The following is an 18,973-nucleotide window of genomic DNA, read 5'->3' on the forward strand; positions in this document are numbered from 1 at the left end:
AATGAAGAGTGTAGAAGAGCATGCCAGGAGCAGCACCAGGCGTACCTAAAAATGAGGTACCAACCTGGTGAAGCTACAACTCAGGACTACATGCATGCTAAACAGTGGAAACAACATACTATAGTCAGAGCTAAGCGATTCCACAACCAACGGATCAGATCCAAGCTCTGCAGTCCTGCCACATCCAGTCGTGAATGGTGGTGGACAATTAAACAGCTAACGGGAGGAGGAGGCTCTGTAAACATCCCCATCCTCACTGATGGCGGAGTCCAGCACGTAAGTGCAAAAGACAAGGCTGAAGTGTTTGCAACCATCTTCAGCCAGAAGTGCCGAGTGGATAATCCATCTCAGCCTCCTCCCGATATCCCCACCATCACAGAAGCCAGTCTTCAGCCAATTCGATTCACTCCTCGTGTTATCAAGAAACGGCTGAGTGCACTGGATACAGCAAAGGCTATGGGCCCCGTCAACATCCCGGCTGTAGTGCTGAAGACTTGTGCTCCAGAACTAGCCGCACTTCTAGCCAAACTGTTCCAGTACAGCTACAACACTGGCATCTACCCGACAATGTGGAAAATTGCCCAGGTATGTCTTGTCCATAAAAAGCAGACAAATCCAATCCGGCCAATTACCGCCCCCTCAGTCTACTCTCAATCATCAGCAAAGTGATGGAAGGTGTCAGCGACAGTGCTATCAAGCGGCACTTACTCACTAATAACCTGCTCACCGATGCTCAGTTTGGGTTCCGCCAGGACCACTCGGCTCCAGACCTCATTACAGCCTTGGTCCAAACATGGACAAAAGAGCTGAATTCCAGAGGTGAGGTGAGAGTGACTGCCCTTGACATCAAGGCAGCATTTGACCGAGTGTGGCACCAAGGAGCCCTAGTAAAATTGAAGTCAATGGGAATCAGGGGGAAAGCTCTCCAGTGGCTGGAGTCATACCAAGCACAAAGGAAGATGGTAGTGGTTGTGGGAGGCCAATCATCTCAGCACGAGGACATTGCTGCAGGAGTTCCTCAGGGCAGTGTCCTAGGCCCAACCATCTTCAGCTGCTTCATCAATGACCTTCCTTCCATCATAAGTTCAGAAATGGGGATGTTCGCTGATGATTGCACAGTGTTCAGTTCCATTCACAACCCCTCAGATAATGAAGTAGTCCGAGCCCACATGTAGCAAGACCTGGACAACATCCAGGCTTGGGCTGATAACTGGCAAGTAACATTTGCGCCAGACAAGTGCCAGGCAATGACTATCTCCAACAAGAGAGAGTCTAACCACCTTCCCTTGACATTCAACAGCATTACCATCGCCAAATCCCCTACCATCAACATCCTGGGGGTCACCATTAACCAGAAACTTAACTGGACCAGTCATATAAATACTGTGGCTACAAGCGCAGGTCAGAGGCTGGGTATTCTGTGGTAACTGACTCACCTCCTGACTCCCCAAAGCCTTTCCACCATCTACAAGGCACAAGTCAGGAGTGTGATGGAATACTCTCCACTTGCCTGCATGAGTGCTGCTCCAACAACACTCAAGAAGCTCGACACCATCCAGGATAAAGCAGCCTGCTTGATTGGCACCCCATCCACCACCCTAAACATTCACTTCCTTCACCACCGGTGCACTGTGGCTACAGTGTGTGCCATCCACAGGATGCACTGCAGCAACTTGCCAAGGCTTCTTCGACAGCACCTCCCAAACCCACGACCTCTACCACCTAGAAGGACAAGGGCAGCAGGCACGTGGGAACAACACCACCAGCACGTTCCCCTCCAAGTCACACACCATCCCGACTTGGTAATATATCGCCGTTCCTTCATCGTCGTTGGGTCAAAATCCTGGAACTCCCTAACAGCACTGTGGGAGAACTTTCACCACACGGACTGCAGCGGTTCAAGAAGGCGGCTCACCACCACCTTCTCAAGGGTAATTAGGGATGGGCAATAAATGCCGGCCTTGCCAGTGATGCCCACATCCCATTAACGAATAAAAAAAAAGTTGGAACTGACACTGGATTTATGAGGACGATGGAATGCTACAGTAAAGGCACTTTTACATTTAAACACTGCAGTCGATGTGAGACGTGCCGCTCTCTTGCTGTTGGCAGCAGTTAGAAATACAGACTTGTCCAGCTTGCCTGAGTCTTTCAAGCTTTAAGCCAGCTCCACATCTGGAGGACAAAGCCAGATTAAAGTGTAAATGGGGGAGAGCAGCATCAGCTGGCATGTATATCACCAAGCTCCCAAAGTCGGCCCCCTACAGTAAGTGCCCGTACTGTCGCTGTGGGGAGAGGGGAGGAAAGTTTTTCGGAAATCAATTCTTTTCATCGTGAAATGTACTGATATACGAGGTAAAACAGGAGTGGCTGGTTCACAGACCAGCTGACCCCTTGAAATCTTGGAAAAGCTCCAAAGCATGTTGCAGAATTTTTTTTAATAGTCCCCCGAGGACTAGCCGCATATCAGTATTTTTGGCGGCCTGTCCGATAATCGCACTGAAGCAATTTCAGTTCGGGCTGCTGCATGTCTAAAGCCAGTGGCAGTAGTGAAAAATGTGCCATATTCTTTGCCATGTCAGGCCTCCTTCACATGGTGCTGGAGAGGCCTGGCACTGTTGCCAGTCACCATGTGGCAGCCAACCTTTTTAAGGTATCCTGGTCTCATCACACTGGCAGACATTCCCATGTGATCCCCCCACTTTTGCCCACTGAAAAGGACCCTAAAGTACTGGTTCATTCCCCCCACTGACAACAAAGGTCCCAAGTTTCATTGCTCAATATTTTGCTTTTTTTTGATGGTTGATACCGTATCTGCCTTCTAATCCTTATTGATTACTGAGTCATCATCTTCATCACTTCTTTATGGTAAACATCAGCTATTCTGACATAGGCAGTGATTCTCTTGCAAATACTGCATGGGAAGGATGTGAAATGTGTTCTGAGGAATGCAACTGGTCAGATTTGTGGTGTGGGGAAATCCTTCAAACAAAAATCACCTAAAATCTGAATTACTTGTCCTCAAATTCATAGGTCAGATTCTTCTCAATACTTGGCATCCAGCTTAAGGCCAGAACCTGCCAGAGTTCATCTAGCGTGCAATCTCTTCTGTAGTTGAAGATTACCTTCAACACATATCCCTGCAGCAACTGGCTGTAGTGGATGCTTTAGATGCGGAAACAAGGCCAATTTCTCAGGGAATCTGATTCTGCTTTTGGCTTGGTTGTGCCTCTTAGGTTATCACATAAGCTATACCACAAGTCATAAAGCTGCAAATGTATCAACACAGCCTCTGTAAGATTCAGGCCGCCCCACAAACAGGGTGGACAAAGATCAGCAACCATTTTTTAATCTTAGACTGAGGTGCTTGAGCTTTGTATTGGGTGACTTATGCAATGCAATCATCTTAAGATCAGGAATATTGTTGCAAGTCCCTTTTAATCTCTGGTCCATACTATCTTCCCAACAGTGACTTCAGCCTTCCAAACCTCCCAAGTCTGCAGATAGATGGTTGTCTTCATGATCCAATCAGATATTTTCAAAATATAGGTAACTAGCTCCTCTGAGTTCCCTGTTAAGAGTGGGGTTGCCAACTCTCCAGGAATTAAAGATTAATCTACAGAACTCTGCTGTGAGGACCCAGGAGAAAAACACTTCCATTTATTTGTTATAAAAATATTGGAGAAGGGGAAAAAGGCTGACAGTCGAGAATCATCCAATAGGATAACGAGGTGCCTGTTTGCTTTCCAAGTGGCGTGGGAAGGCAATGCGCCATGAGGACGGATGCTGCGGGTGACCAGTGGCAAGAGCATCGGTGCGGGGTGTTTGGAGGCAGCAGATCGTGTGATTAAAATCTTCTGGATTACATCGGACCAGAATTATAACCCTAGTTAAGAGGTTGCCTGAATAGCCATCCAGTAAATCCTCAACACTGCACTTGGTCAGCTACCCTCTTGTAGGAATCATTAATTAATGTTTATCTTTCTACTCAAGGCGTCCGTTATGATTGGAAATCCAAATGTCAGATCCAAGTGCCCATTAGCGTAGAAATGATTAACTGGAAAATCTTGATGTTAAGATGCTCACGATTAATGTAGGAAGTGTCCCAGAATTTATCCTTTTGTATGGCTAGGGTTTATAGAAAATAGGAGCAGGTGTAGGCCATTTGGCCCTTCGAGCCTGCTCTGCCATTCAATATGATCATGGCTGATCCTCTATCTCAATATCATATTCCCGCTCTCTCCCCATACCCCTTGATGCCTTTTGTGTCTAGAAATCTATCTCGCTCCTTCTTAAATATATTCAGTGACTGGGCCTCCACAGCCTTCTGTGGTAGAGAATTCCACAGGTTCATGACCCTCTGAGTGAAGAAATTTTTCCTCATCTCAATCCTAAATGTCCTACCCCATATCCTGAGACTGTGACCCCTTGTTCTAGACCCCCCCCCCCCCCAGCCAGGGGAAACATCTTCCCTGCATCCAGTTTGTCCAGCCCTGTCAGAATTTTATACGTTTAAATGAGATCCCCTCTCATTCTTCTAAACTCGAGTGAATACAGGCCAAGTCGACCCAATCTCTCTTCACACAACAGTCCTGCTATCCCAGGAATCAGTCTGCTTTGTTGCACTCCCTCTATGGCAAATATATCCTTTCTTAGGTAAGGAGACCAAAACTGCACACAATACTCCAGGTGTGGTCTCACCAAGGCCCTGTATAACTGCAGTAAGACATCCTTCGATGAAGGCCAACATACAATTTGCCTTCCTAACTGCTTGCTGCACCTGCATGTTTGCTTTCAGTGACTGGTGTACAAGGACACCCAGGTCCCTTTGTACATCAACATTTCCCAATCTATCACCATTTAAATAATACTCTGCCTTTCTGCTTTTCCTTCTGAAGTGGATAACTTCACATTTATCCACATTATACTTTATCTGCCATGTATTTGCCCACTCACTCAACTTGTCTGAATCGCCTTGAAGCCTCTTTGCATCCTCCTCACAACTCACAATCCCACCTAGTTTTGTGTTGTTAGCAAACTTGGAAATATCACATTTGGAGGAGTGAGTTGGCTATGATAGATTGGGAAGCTTCATTAAAAGGCATAACGGTGGATAGGCAATGGCTAACATTTAAGGAACTAATGCATGAATTGAAACAATTATACTTCCTTTCTGGCGCAAAAACACAAAAGGAAAAGCAGCCCAACCATAGCTAACAAAAGAAATTAAGGATAGTATTAGTGAGGAGTCATATAAAGTTTCCAGAAGCCCACTTCTCCCACACCAATCTTTGAGCCACGCATTCATCTCTCTGATCTTATTGACCCTATGCCAATTTGCTCGTGGCTCAGGTAATAATCCAATTAATATATGACCTGTATTTAGATTGCATCGAGTACATTAACAAACCTGAATAATATTTAGAAGAAATCCTGCCAGCAGTCTGATTAAGAGTGCAGCATTGATTGGATCTTATCTTACCAATTATCAAAATTAAACATCAATGCAGAGTTGTATCCGGGGTTGCCAGCCCTCCCTGATTACTCGGTAATGTAGCATGGATTCCTGGACACCACAGCGCTGGAGATCTTGGAACTTTTTAAATTTCCCACCGCAATAATGCCCTGTGACATCACTGGCTGCCTCCGGCTCGGTGACATCACCCCCGGGACTGGCTGGTGTTTCAGGAACAGTCGGGATCTGAAACAATAATGGACCGGACCCAACATAAAGGTACCATGGTTATTGAAACATAACTTGGTTTACAAATTAAAACGGCATTGTATTAACTGGGTTCACATTAGCAGAACATTACTGGTGTCACAGACTGGGAGTGTTAGTTGGGTTAAGCTTAAATTGGGTGAAACTTAACATAAAAACATAGCTCAGCTCAGAATTTGGTTTTGAGAATGAAACTGCATCTAGTCTTATAGTTGTATAGCAGCGTAACTAATAGTGTTCACATGCTTTCAGGCTTAGGACCTCTTTACTCCAGTGTCTATAATACTCTTGAACATTGGGTGTAAACTCATTGAGACTCCCAATTTTTATTATCCTTGGCCAGTATCCCCATGATGCATTCAAGGCCTAAACAACACGACACATGTTCTGTGCCCATATAAAATACGCACTGCACTGGATGCCTCTGGGCCTTTGCTGTTAACGGTGTACTGCTGTGTTCTTCTATTTCTGTGTAGCCGTTTGTCATTCATTGCTTCTGTGCAGTCTTGCTGTTGTGGGAGAAAGGAGGTTAGTGAAATTTTTTGGAGCCTGACCGACAGCTTCTCAAAGCTGCACCACATCTGTTTCTTGCCTGGTTCCCTAGTGACACTGGTCCAAGTGCAAAATGAGTCCTGCTATCATGCTCCCCCTTTGACAGCTACTCTTGTAAGCATTCCCCCCACTTTGCCCCAAATCATTATGCACATATCCCATCAACGACATGAACATTTTGATGGAAACAAATCTATGAACCTCCCTACTCTTTATGTCCCTTTAATCCTAACCTCTTACTTGTCCTCACTGCTGCCTCAGTGGTTCTATTTTGCTTGTGACATCTACTATTTCCAGGTGGTCTCCCATCTAAGTACTAACTAGACCTGACTCTTGTTTAACTTCCAAGATCAGGTGCTTCTACAGCAGTGCAGCTGTGGACACTCAGTGGCAGGAGATTCTGAGGTGGCTGCCTGATGCTTTCTATCAGGAGCCTTGCAGAACTGAGTCTTTGGGCATGATTTTAGCATGGAACTCAGCGGGGGTGTAATTAGTCATGTGGGAAACCCAGAAGTAATTTGAGTACATTGGATTGAGCGATCGCAACTGAATTAAAGACACTTAGTTTTACTCCCGGGTTTCGTGCCCCCAAGCTGCACAGCGGGCATTCTGCACACTCTCATGACGTGCTGTGAACTGGAGTATTTAAAGGGCCAATGCAAAAATGGATTTTGAAGGAGAAAGGAGGAACAAGTAAAATGGATCAACACAGAGACAAGGCAGCACCATGGTTCAGTGATGCTTCCCTTGAGGTGTTACTGGCTGGTGTGAGAAGAAGGAGAGATGTCCTCCACCCAGCTGACAGGAGGAGGAGACCTGCTTCTGCCACTAAGAAGGCATGGCTGGAGGTGGCAGAGGAAATCAGCAGGGTTCAATGCAGGAGGCAGTTTAATGACCTAACCAGGTCAGGAAAAGTGAGTACATTTGCTGATTCATCCACCTCCTGTGAAAAGAAACCCCCCTCCCCCCCACCTTCACTCTGTGTTGGCAAGCCTACTCCATCACATCACTCCTCATACCCAGTTAAGTTTCAGCATCAACTAACCTTCACTTTCTATGCATTTCCTCACCTCCCCATTTGTGCACCCACCACTCCCACTCACCCCAATCCTAATGCAATGTGATGCATCTGCCTGATAGTCACCCTCTGATGAATCTGTCTCATTGTCAGCCTCACCCAAAGCAATGCATCCATCGGGTGAAGATGTCACCTTCAGTCATTCACACATCTGTTCTTTCTCCCCTTGTAAGAGAAGAGAGCGCAAAATGTAAGAGAGAGGAGCAGAACTGGAGGCGGACCACCACAAATACTACCGTTGACAGATGCGGAGGAGGAGACGATGGATATCAGTTGGATGGTTGTATGCCTGGCTGTCTGAGATGGTGAGACTGGCAACCCACAGATGGCTGGTGACAGAACTTTAACATCCTTCACACACATGATGAATCGATTTTATCAATGATTGACCTGGTCCACACCTCAGTATGGTCATTGGAAAGATTGTCACCTTTCCGATGAATAATTAATATTGGTTTATGTTGCCTTCCAGGGCCTTCACGGATTCAAGAAGATTCAACTGTTATGGAAGAGGGCAATTCCTCAGAGGAGCTCAATTTCTCTGAGGGTGCACCGTCACATGACATACAGCCATGCACCAGTTCTGATACTCGTATTTTGGTGGATCTTGTTAACCAGATAGTTGGGTTGTCGCCAGTTGATTCATCACTCACAAGTGTACACGAGCAGACACTGGGGGCATGGGCAGCTATGGAGCATTCGTATTGGGGGGCACACTCCTCTCCAACCTCTGCTCAGCTGGACACAGATGCTGAACCCCAGGGACCATCATTTAGATTGAGAATGATAGAGGTATAGCTGCACTTGTGCGAGGAACTGGAAAGCCTACCACACGCACGCTCCACAATAGCGGAGAGGATGGAGGAAAGTGCGGGAATGTCTGCAAAGGAGAGAATGATATCCTCCATTGAGGGGTCCCACTCCAAAAAGCTGGCACTTTAATCTCCCATCCGCCCCCAACCTACCTGTTCTTGGGGGTTAAAATTACCCCCCTTATCTTTGGTTTTAAGTTGTTTTCTCCTTTAAGAGTGTGAAGGCACTCTGCTTGTCATCATTTAAAATGCAACCCAGGTGTGAGTAAACACTCCTTAATGGGGTAATGATAGGTGTAGGAAATGAGCAACTACACATTGCATGAGGCTTTTACTGCCTGACTAAATGTTTGGCTGTGAGTGAAGGAACACTTGCAGAGGGTATTGTGTTACCTGTTGCTGGAAGTTGTAGATGGTGCTCAAGACAATGAGGGGAAGGTGGCTGGAAATTGGAAACATGCTTATAACATGCATTGTCACAAGGTGTGACTGCCTCATGTTACCTTGGCTGCCTTGGAAAGGTTATTGAACTTCTGCTAGGATTGAGTGGCCATGTGCTAGAGGTGGCACTCACTGCCAAGCCCACCTCCTTCCATTGAGCCTGGATCTTGTCCCTTGTGGACTTCATTCCCTTGGTGCCAAAAAGCTGGGTCCTCCTTTGCTGGATTTCTGTCTGTAGCACCTCAGCTGAAAAGTTTGTAAATTCAGAGGCTCGGTGCTGATTGTGTTGATTGAAATTGCTGTAGACACAAACTAGCTGCCATGCCCCTTTAAATTGCTGCAGCAAGCAGGATCACAGAGTTTCCCTCTGACACCCCTCTCCTGAGAATTCAGCTCCTAATGGAGGGTGTAAATAGTGCTGGCAGTGCACCCATAATATTAAGATGAAGTTGACCAAGGAAAATAGGGATCATGATGGGGCCATACTTGTAGGTGGAAGTGCAGTTCCATGGGATCGAAGGTGCACAGAAATAAAGTTGAGTATCATTGGCATACGGTTGAAAGCTGACCATGCCTACTGATGATGTGACTGAGGGGCAACATATAGATGAGGACGAGGCCAAGGATGGAACCTGGAGGTGACCATTGAGAAACTGGAGGAGAACCCATTTCAGGAGACGTACTGCCAGGTAGGAACGGGACCACGAGAGGGCGGTGGTGTGGAATTCCACTTAGTTCGTTTGGGTTGCCAGAGAGCAGAATCCATGTTTAAATTGTTAAATCAGCATCCTTATCCAAAATGGAAGAATCATAGGCCCATTTTTTGGTCATTCATCCCAGTCAGTTCCTGCCAATGATCTTTAAAAATAAAGTCAGCTGAACATCCCTTGAAATTGATGGTTTCTTATACAGGACTACTGATGGTGAGACTAAACACATCAAATTACTGTTTAGAAGTATTTTAGAAACTTATAAATGAGAGATTCTTATATTCCTGGATTACTTCTATAGGTACTCCACTGAATTGCCTTCAGTGACCAGGCCACTACATGAGGGCCTCTGCAGTATCTGAACATTTTATGGAAGAACTGTTATGACAATTTTATTTTTCTGTGGATCAGTGTGAGTACTTCAGCTGTTGTTGAGATGAGGGAAGGCAAAAGAAAGAGAATTAACATATCTGTACAAAAAAACATGATTATGAATTTGCATGATTATTCCTTTTCTCATTGTGTTCTGGGCTGCACTGTTGAAAAGTTTTTTTAATTTTGCCAGTTCCTTGTCGAGATGAGTAAGACTTAGTAGAACTGGTGGGGATTTCTGTTTTATCTGTAAAATAAATCCAAGGGTTGTTGTAACAGCTTTAAAACTATTCTTCAGATGAGCTAGACTTGAAAGATGCTAATTAGCAATTTTTTGTTTCGAAGTGATTTGATGAATTTATGGAAGGGTGATATTTTTATTTGTATTGTGACTTATGACATCAAACGTGCTTCACACACAAATAACAACAACAAAGTGCATTTATATAGCGCCTTTAACGTAGTAAAACATCCCAAGGCGCTTCACAGGAGCGTTATCAAACAAAATTTGTCGCTGAGCCACATAAGATGATATTAGGGCAAGTGACCAAATGGTTGGCCAAAGAGGTAGGTTTTAAGGAGGTCAGAGAGAGGCAGAGAGGATTAGGGAGGGAATTCCAGAGCTTAGGGCCTAGGTAGCTGAAGGCACGACCGCCAATGGTGGAGCGATTAAAATCGGGGATGCGCAAGAGGCCAGGATTGGAGGAGCGCAGAGATCTCGGAGGGATGTAGGGCTGGAGGAGGTTACAGAGATAGGGATTTGAAAACAAGGATGAGAATTTTAAAATCGAAGCGTTACTGGACTGGGAGACAATGTAGGTCAGCGAGCACAAGGGTGATGGGTGAACAGAACTTGGTACGAGTTCAGATATGGGCAGCAGAGTTTTGGATGAGTTCGAGTTTATGGAGGGTGGAAGATTGGAGAGCATTGGAGTAGTCAAGTCTAGAGGTAATAAAGGCATGGATTAGGGTTTCAGCAGCAGATGAGCTGAGGCAGGAATTAATTACTTTTGAAATGTAGAGATCGTTGAGTAGGCAAATATGGCAGCCATGTTCTGCACCAATGATGTCACACAAACAGCAATGAGATGAATTTTTTCTTTGGTTGCATTGGTTGAGGGAGGCATATGACCTTTAACACCTCATCCGACTGATGGCATTTGAAATAATGTGATCCTCAGTATTGCACTGGGTGGTCAGCCTAGATTATGTGTTCAAACTTTGATGTGGAGCTTGAACCTGAGACTTTCTGATGCAGAGACACAGTGCTACCAACTGAGCAGCTTTTTTAATGCATTGCTTCCAACTTTCAAAATAATTGAAACAAAAAGTAAACACAGAACAACTTGACCATATCGAGGCTATGATAAAGGGTTACACCTGAAACATTAATTTGACTTATTCCTCTTTTTATAAATGCTCAACTGTGTATTTCTAGCATTTTATTTCAGATATCCAGTCTTTCGAGCTTTCTTTTCTTAGTTGAACATTTAGCAATTTTCTGTTTATCTCCTCTAGTCGTACATATATATTATATGTGTATATACCTTTTAAAAATATGTATTTAGTAAGAACGTACATTGCAGGAGTGAGTCGGTGATCCAGCACTCCTGTGGTGAGTGTTGGATCACAGAATCACCCATTGTTTCTTCCGTCAAACATGAGTGCAAATACTTGAAAGGCTTTTCTCAGTGCCGGTATAATGAAGAGGTAAAGCTTTCACATTACTCAATGTTGTCACCTTGTGAAATTTTATAGAGAGATTTCTACCCTTATAGACAGAAATTCTTCATTGACACAGAACTTTTGAGCAGATTATTTTTAAGAGTTTTGTCTCAAACTGAAATCCACAAAGGTGTTTTGAACACTTTTTAGCCGTACATTTGGAATCTGAACAATAGATGGCAGCACTGACTTGTGCTATGGAAGTGATGGTGCTTCAAACAGGCAAAGTCCCGATGGTGAACTCTGAATCTTCCAGCCCTTCTGGTCACATTCTGGTAGATGTCTCTGCATAGTTACTGTTCACTACTTGGCTAGTTTAAACTTGAATTAAACTATTAATAAACAGCTATAATTATTGCCACAGGATCTTGCAATAAAAGCAGTGTACAAGTTTCTACACTGTTGAGAAAATTGTTTGAAGTGTCTGGATTGGATTGAGATAAATAATGAGATTGTTTTTTAATAACCTTTAAGTGCAACCTTTACAAATTTAAGATTGAATTATGAGCTAGTAAAGAGTGGGTGTGGAGAATGTTGGATGATGATATACACCACAAGAATGTCCCAAGGTCAGTTTGTAAATCATAATCAAACCTATAGAAGGAATCACTGCTTTTTAAATAGGAACATAGGAACAGGAGTAGGCCATTCAGCCCCTCGTGCCTGCTCTGCCATTTGATAAGATCATGGCTGATCTGTGATCTAACTCCATATACTTGCCTTTGGCCCATATCCCTTAATACCTTTGGTTGCCAAAAAGCTATCTATCTCACATTTAAATTTAGCAATTGAGCTAGTATCAATTGCTGTTTGCGGAAGAGAGTTCCAAACTTCTACCACCCTTTGTGTGTAAAAATGTTTTCTAATCTCACTCCTGAAAGGTCTGGCTCTAATTTTTAGGCTGTGCCCCCTACTCCTAGAATCCCCAACCAGCGGAAATAGTTTCTCTCTATCCACCCTATCTGTTCCCCTTAATATCTTATAAACTTCGATCAGATCACCCCTTAACCTTCTAAACTCTAGAGAATACAACCCCAATTTGTGTCATCTCTCCTCGTAACTTAACCCTTGAAGTCCGGGTATCATTCAAGTAAACCTACGCTGCACTCCCTCCAAGGCCAATATGTCCTTCCGAAGGTGCGGTGCCCAGAACTGCTCACAGTACTCCAGGTGCGGTCTAACCAGGTCTACCCTGCAGTACAGCTGCAGCATAACTTCTGCCCCCTTGTACTCTAGTCCTCTAGATATAAAGGCCAGCATTCCATTAGCCTTATTGAGTATTTTCTGCACCCGTTCATGACACTTCAATGATCTATGTACCTGAACCCTTAAGTCCCTTTGGACATCCACTGTTTTTAACTTTTTACCATTTAGAAAGTACCCTGTTCTATCCTTTTTTGATCCAAAGTGGATGACCTCACATTTGTCTACATTGAATTCCATTTGCCACAGTTTTGCCCATTCACCTAATCTATCAATATCGCTTTGTAATTTTATGTTTTCATTTACACTGCTTACAATGCCACGAACCTTTGTGTCATTGGCAAACTTAGGTATGAGACTTTCTATGCCTTCATCTAAGTTGTTAATAAATATTGTGAATAATTGAGGCCCCAAGACAGAGCCCTGTGGGACTCCACTAGTCACATCCTGCCAATGTGAGTACCTACCCATTATCCCTACTCTCTGTCGCCTTTCGCTCAGCCAACTTCCTAACCAAGTCCGTACTTTTCCCTCGATTTCATGGGCTTCTATCTTAGCTGACAGTCTCTTATGTGGGACCTTATCAAATGCCTTCTGGAAGTCCTTATAAATAACATCCATTGACATTCCCTTGTCCACTACTTCAGTCACCTCTTCAAAAAATTCAATCAGGTTTGTCAGGCAGGACCTACCTTTCACAAATCCATGCTGGCTCTCTCTGATTAACTGAAAATTCTTGAGGTGTTCAGTCACCCTATCCTTAATTATAGACTCCAGCATTTTCCCCATAACAGATGTTAGGCTAACTGGTCTATAATTCCCCGGTTTCCCTCCCTCTCCTTTCTTAAAAAGCGGAGTGACATGTGCAATTTTCCAATCTAGAGGGACAGTTCCTGAATCTAGAGAACTTTGAAAGATTATAGTTCGGGCATCTGCAATGTGCTCACCTACTTCCTTTAAAACCCTGGGATGGAAACCATCTGGTCCTGGGGATTTGTCACTCTTTAGTGCTATTATTTTCTTCATTACTGTTGCTTTACTTATGTTAATTTTATTGAGTCCCTTTCCCCGATTCAATATTAGTTTTCTTGGGATTTGTCAGGGTAAGCACTATGAATCACAAATATTTAGCCTCAGAGGTGTACTGGTGCTTAGCTTTGTGTAGCAATTTATTTTATAAATATTCACATTTAATGGGCTACTGGAGAGCCCCATAAATTTTCCACTTAACACAAGGCTTTTTGGGAATGGAAAACAGTCATTAAACCCAACGAGCCTGTCCCTTTTTTTTATTGTAGATTGGGTCTACCAACCCACCTTCTCACCACATGCCTTAGTCCCTTCTCTCTCTAGAAATGCCCCTTGTTGTCTCTTAAACCCACTTACACCATCTGATTATTCCTTATATTCCTGTTGAAAGGGCTTGCATGCCTCTATGGCCTGAAGAGCTGTACTGGCAGTAGCCTTTCAATTAATAGGGTCACCCTCACTGGGAATGTCAAAGGGTATGAGCCAGTCATGTTAGTCATGCTTTAGAGTGGTATAATCTGACCAACCCACACAAGTAGATTTACGAGGACAGTGAGCAAACAGACTTCAGCTGCAGCACTGTACAATGCAATACCTCAAAGTGGATTGCTTGCTGTTTGCTCTGTCTGCTCGTGAAGTTGTAAAGTCTACCAGCTATCTTGCCTTGGCTTGCTGGCGAAGCATGGGCAGGGGGAATGAAAGGATGGAAATGGTTCAGTGCAAACTACTTTCATTCAAATCTATTCCTGGGCAGGTTTTTAGCCTGTTGGAAGAAGAGGAGGAGTGATGAAGTGATGGGTGTGGTTGGGAGCCATAGTTATGGATCTGTATGTACCCATTACTGTAGTATGGTTAATCAGTGTTGCATAGTTGAGGATACAATATGGTTCAGCAGCATCCTGGATGACTAAGGAGCCATTTTTAGGGCTCTCATTGCTCACCGAACACAGGTTGGGAGTTAGAGAAGATGCCATAAACATTTCTAGCCTGGCAGTTGACTGTACCTGGCAGACCAGGCTGCAGTTGTAAATTAGGCAGTAACAGAATGGGCAATGGACTGGGAGCAGGAGAGCTGACTCACTGTGACATCAGTGCTGCTGCACTGAGCCAGAGCAGGTTGGCTGGAAAGGGACAACTGATGGTGGGGGGAGGGAAAGTGATGGTCGTACCTTCTTCTGGTGTAGTTGGGAGAAGCTAGCTATGTGCCATGAGCTCGTACTTAAAACATTGGAAGAGAACATAATTGTAACAGAACTGAGCAAGGCTTTTGACACGGCCAACAACTGTGTGCGGAAGCTGCTGTCTAAATTTTGAGTGCATCAGCTCCGTGATGAAATGCTTGGTTGATGGAGTGCTGTCCGAGCCTTTTGCCATCAACAGTGAAGTTGAACAAAGGTGTATGCTTGTATCTAGTCTTCAACCTCCTTTGTGTGGCTTTGCTTGATGACACAACAAGGGGCCTAGATGTGGGTGTTCAGGTTCATCCCATCTACCTGGGCACCTCTTCAACTTTAATAAACTAGGAGCCATAACAAACAACACAGAGGATGTGAACTGTAGATAACGGTGTTCAAGAGGTGCAGAGTCAGGGGGATGGGCTGGACACGGCAACAATTGCCTAAGGCCTTATCATACGACTGAAGAAAACCAAGGCTAGGTTTGAGGTACCCTCAGCAAAACAATAAGTCAAACCAACGTCGGTGGTACTGAAGTAAATGTATTCTCGATTCACTTATCTGAGTAGCACGCTGTCAGATGGTGTGCTGAGTGACTATGATGTGCTAACTTGCATCGGAAAAACCAGCTCCTCATTCAGAAGGCTGAAAAAGTGTTTCTAGAACCTGCCTAGGATCCAGCTCACAGCAAAGTTCAAGGAGTGCAGGGCTGTTATCATTACTACCCATTCATCTGGATGTAAGCCTTGGAGTCAGCAGCTTGACACGTTCAATCTCCAGCAGCAAAGGCCCAACAATTGGCAGTACAATATTACCAACTGCGAGAGCCTCGAGCATGCGAAGACCAATGACATTGCGCTTATCCTTATAAGGTCGCAGCTATGCTGATCAGGACATATCATCCATATGGAAGACTCCAGAATGTCAAAGGATTGTACTGCAATCCTGTACTGCAAGCAGAAAAAAGGGAGCAGAGTGACAGCCAAGATGTGCACGAGAATGGATACCGAGGAAATTCAGGTTACATAGGTATGGCTAAGATTAGGAGAGCTATGTTCTGGTTATAAACGGAGAATAGGGAAGAGACAATATGGGAAAGTCCAAAGTTAAATCAGAGGTCCTGTGGTGGGATAAAGTTGGCTTGTAGATAGGGTCGAGTCAGCTTGAAGCACCGACAAACTAATGTCCAGGTTCAGAGGTAGGTGTGGAGGGTGAATGATTCCAGGAGCCGTTTGAAGGGCAGAAAATCAGGGAGCACACAGCTACAGGTATCCCCATGGAAAATGGAAAGCCAAGGAAGGCCTATGTAATGTCTCTCATTGGTCTTATTAGTCAGTGCAATTATCAAGGCTCTGTGGAGTATAAACACCGGGATTGACCTGTTGGGCTGAATGGCCTGGTTGTGTGCTATACATTTTTTGCAATCAAGGTTGATCTCTTTGCAACAAGGTTGTCACCTTTGAGTACTGCCATCACCTGTTGGGTGGGAAAAGTTCCTAACTTGTTCCTAAATTTTAACTTGGTATTTTGAACCCTTCTCCAAAGTGAATAATTTACCTGGATAAATTTTTATCACTTCCCTTCATAATACTGAAGATTTTGATTGGATCCTCTTTTCAGCAGCCAGTGTGCTGGGCATATTTGGAAAAAAGAAAAAGATAGACTTGTATTTCTATAGCGCCTTTCATAACCTCAGGTCGTCCCAAAGCTCTTTACAGCCAATTAAGTACTTTTGAACTGTTCTAGTGTAGGAAACCTGGCAGCCAAGGTCCCACAAACAGGAATGAAATAAATGACCAGAAAATCTGTTTTAGGTGTTGATTGAGGCATAAATATTGGCCAGGACACAAGGAGAACTCCCCTGCTCCTCTTCAAATAGTGTTGTGGGATCTTTTACATCCACTTTCTTTAGTATCTCTCATATCACTTTTAACCAATTCTGGATTTAACTCCTCATTAATATCCTTTTTTGTGAAGTGAAGTCCTTCTTAAGGACTTCTTAAACCCCCACCTATTTCTTCTGCTTTTCCTCTACTAATTCACTATCCTCCCCTCTTGGGGGTGGGGGGCATGTCCCACCTCACATGTAACAATTCTCTTTTTAATGATCTATTTGTAGATTATTTTTTGAGATTCTCTCCTCATACTACATACTTGCTTTCTTCATCCCTCTCTTAACTCTTTCCTTATTTTCTCATTTCCTCATTTTCTCTTATTTTTGTGTTCTCTTCAATTTAATTTCTAACCTTTTTATTTATCTATGGCATTCTGAAACTTGAAGTAGTCTCTTTTGTAATGGTTTGTGTATAAAACACAGGATATCCTTTACATTAATGTTAGGAATTAAATGATTGTTTCTGCCTTGGCTCATTTTTTGTCTCATTAGTCATGTGGATGCCATAAACTCAATGAACTGGACATGTCAACCATGTAAACATATGTTCAGCAGAACCATTGCAGAATTATGGATTAAATGCATTTGGCAAAGAAAGTTTGAAGTCCAGAGCGTAATCAATTTTGAGGGAGTGGGATGGTGTTTTAATATCACACCTAATCCCTCATAGAATAAGCTCAACTGCTCTGACCTTAAGAAAATAATTTACTGAGTCTAACCCCTGTGATGTGATGACTTTCCTCACCAGTCCTGGCATGAAGGAGCTGGGTCTGATCAATGACTTCACAGCAGATTTCTTGTAATCTCCTGCTGGTAAAACAGTGCTGCTCACTGCTCCTCTCACGGAAGATGTCCCTTGAGCTTTCAAAGGAATGTTTCCCATTCTTCACCTGGATTGCGAGGAAGTCTGATTGGTTTACATTTGCCCCGCTTGCTGAGGTTATTGCATCATGAAAGAAAATTCTTATGTAAAATTAAAGCACAGTCAGCTCCTGTTAGTTGTGGAACTGACTTGCTATGAAGTTAGAAAATGTACAGATGTTAAGTGGCTAAAGTTAAGTGTTAAATAGTCAAAATCTTGATTAAACACTCAACAGATCTCTCACAGCATTGCAGTCAGTCATATTTTGCACTGTTAAGGTTAGCGGTGGGGTGGGGGGCAGGAGGAGATAGCATAGTATTGCGGGTTTAGAAGTGGTACACACTTCTACTGAAAGAATTCAGAAAGAAGTTTGTAAGAGATCTTCTCGGAGATGCTGCCACAAGTATTTATAATCAGTTGCTGGAAAATGAATAGGCCTAGATTTTCTGTGTAACTGGCAGTGTTTTTTTGCTCAGATTTGCTCTGCCACATCCCCACTTCACCTTTCCTATTTCCTGGTGGGTGGACCTGATGGCCTAAAATGTGTCTGCCTGGATGTGGGCAGACATATGGAAATTAAATTAAAAGGAGATTAAGCTCTGATTTCAATATTTAGTGTTGTTTCCTGTTCAGTGATTTTATTGGAGTTCAAGCTAATGTGAAATTGTGGCAGTATTTGTAGAAAGTTGTTAGGTTATCTTGTAACCATTTGATAGTGAGAGTTTGCAAACAGTGTCCGGACATTTGAGAGACATCCAAGAGCCTCATACATTTGTCGATCTTTAAGCGAATTTGGCGGTACTATAAATCTGTGCAGGTAGATAAATCGCAAGATGGGAACCAAAAATGGCTACTTAATCCATTTAGCTCACCTTATTGTTTAGAGCTGTGCTCAGTACTCTCCCAGGCCATTTTATGTCTTCCTCTAGTATTGATGTCGAACTCATATTATTCTCCTCCCTTGGAGTGTTGGAACTGAAGATTTCATTAAACATATGGTCCCGAAATTATGTTGTGGGACACTAGCAGATGAATAGTTATTGGGATCATCTGAAATTTCTCTCTCCACTGTTATTAGTGGGTGTTAAAAATCTGTTCATGTTTGTGCGGAAGTAGCAGAATTTCAGATGTACATGTGCACTGGTATCTCACGGCCTAATTTTGGGTTGACTCAATATCAAGTTCAATATGGTTATTTTTGCTCACTGGTTCAGTTCTAAAGGAGCTTACTGTATTTAGGCCATGATTTATTCATCCACTGGGCTTTGGTTATGTAGGATCTACAGTACAGAAACAGGCTATTCAGCCTATCTGGTCTATCTGCTGTTTATACTCTACATGAGCCTCTTTCCATTTGATTACTTTTACTTATCCTTCTGTCCCCTTCTCCCTTAGGTA

Source organism: Heptranchias perlo, chromosome 18 (genome assembly GCF_035084215.1).
Source record: "Heptranchias perlo isolate sHepPer1 chromosome 18, sHepPer1.hap1, whole genome shotgun sequence".
NCBI classification, from domain to species: domain Eukaryota; kingdom Metazoa; phylum Chordata; class Chondrichthyes; order Hexanchiformes; family Hexanchidae; genus Heptranchias; species Heptranchias perlo.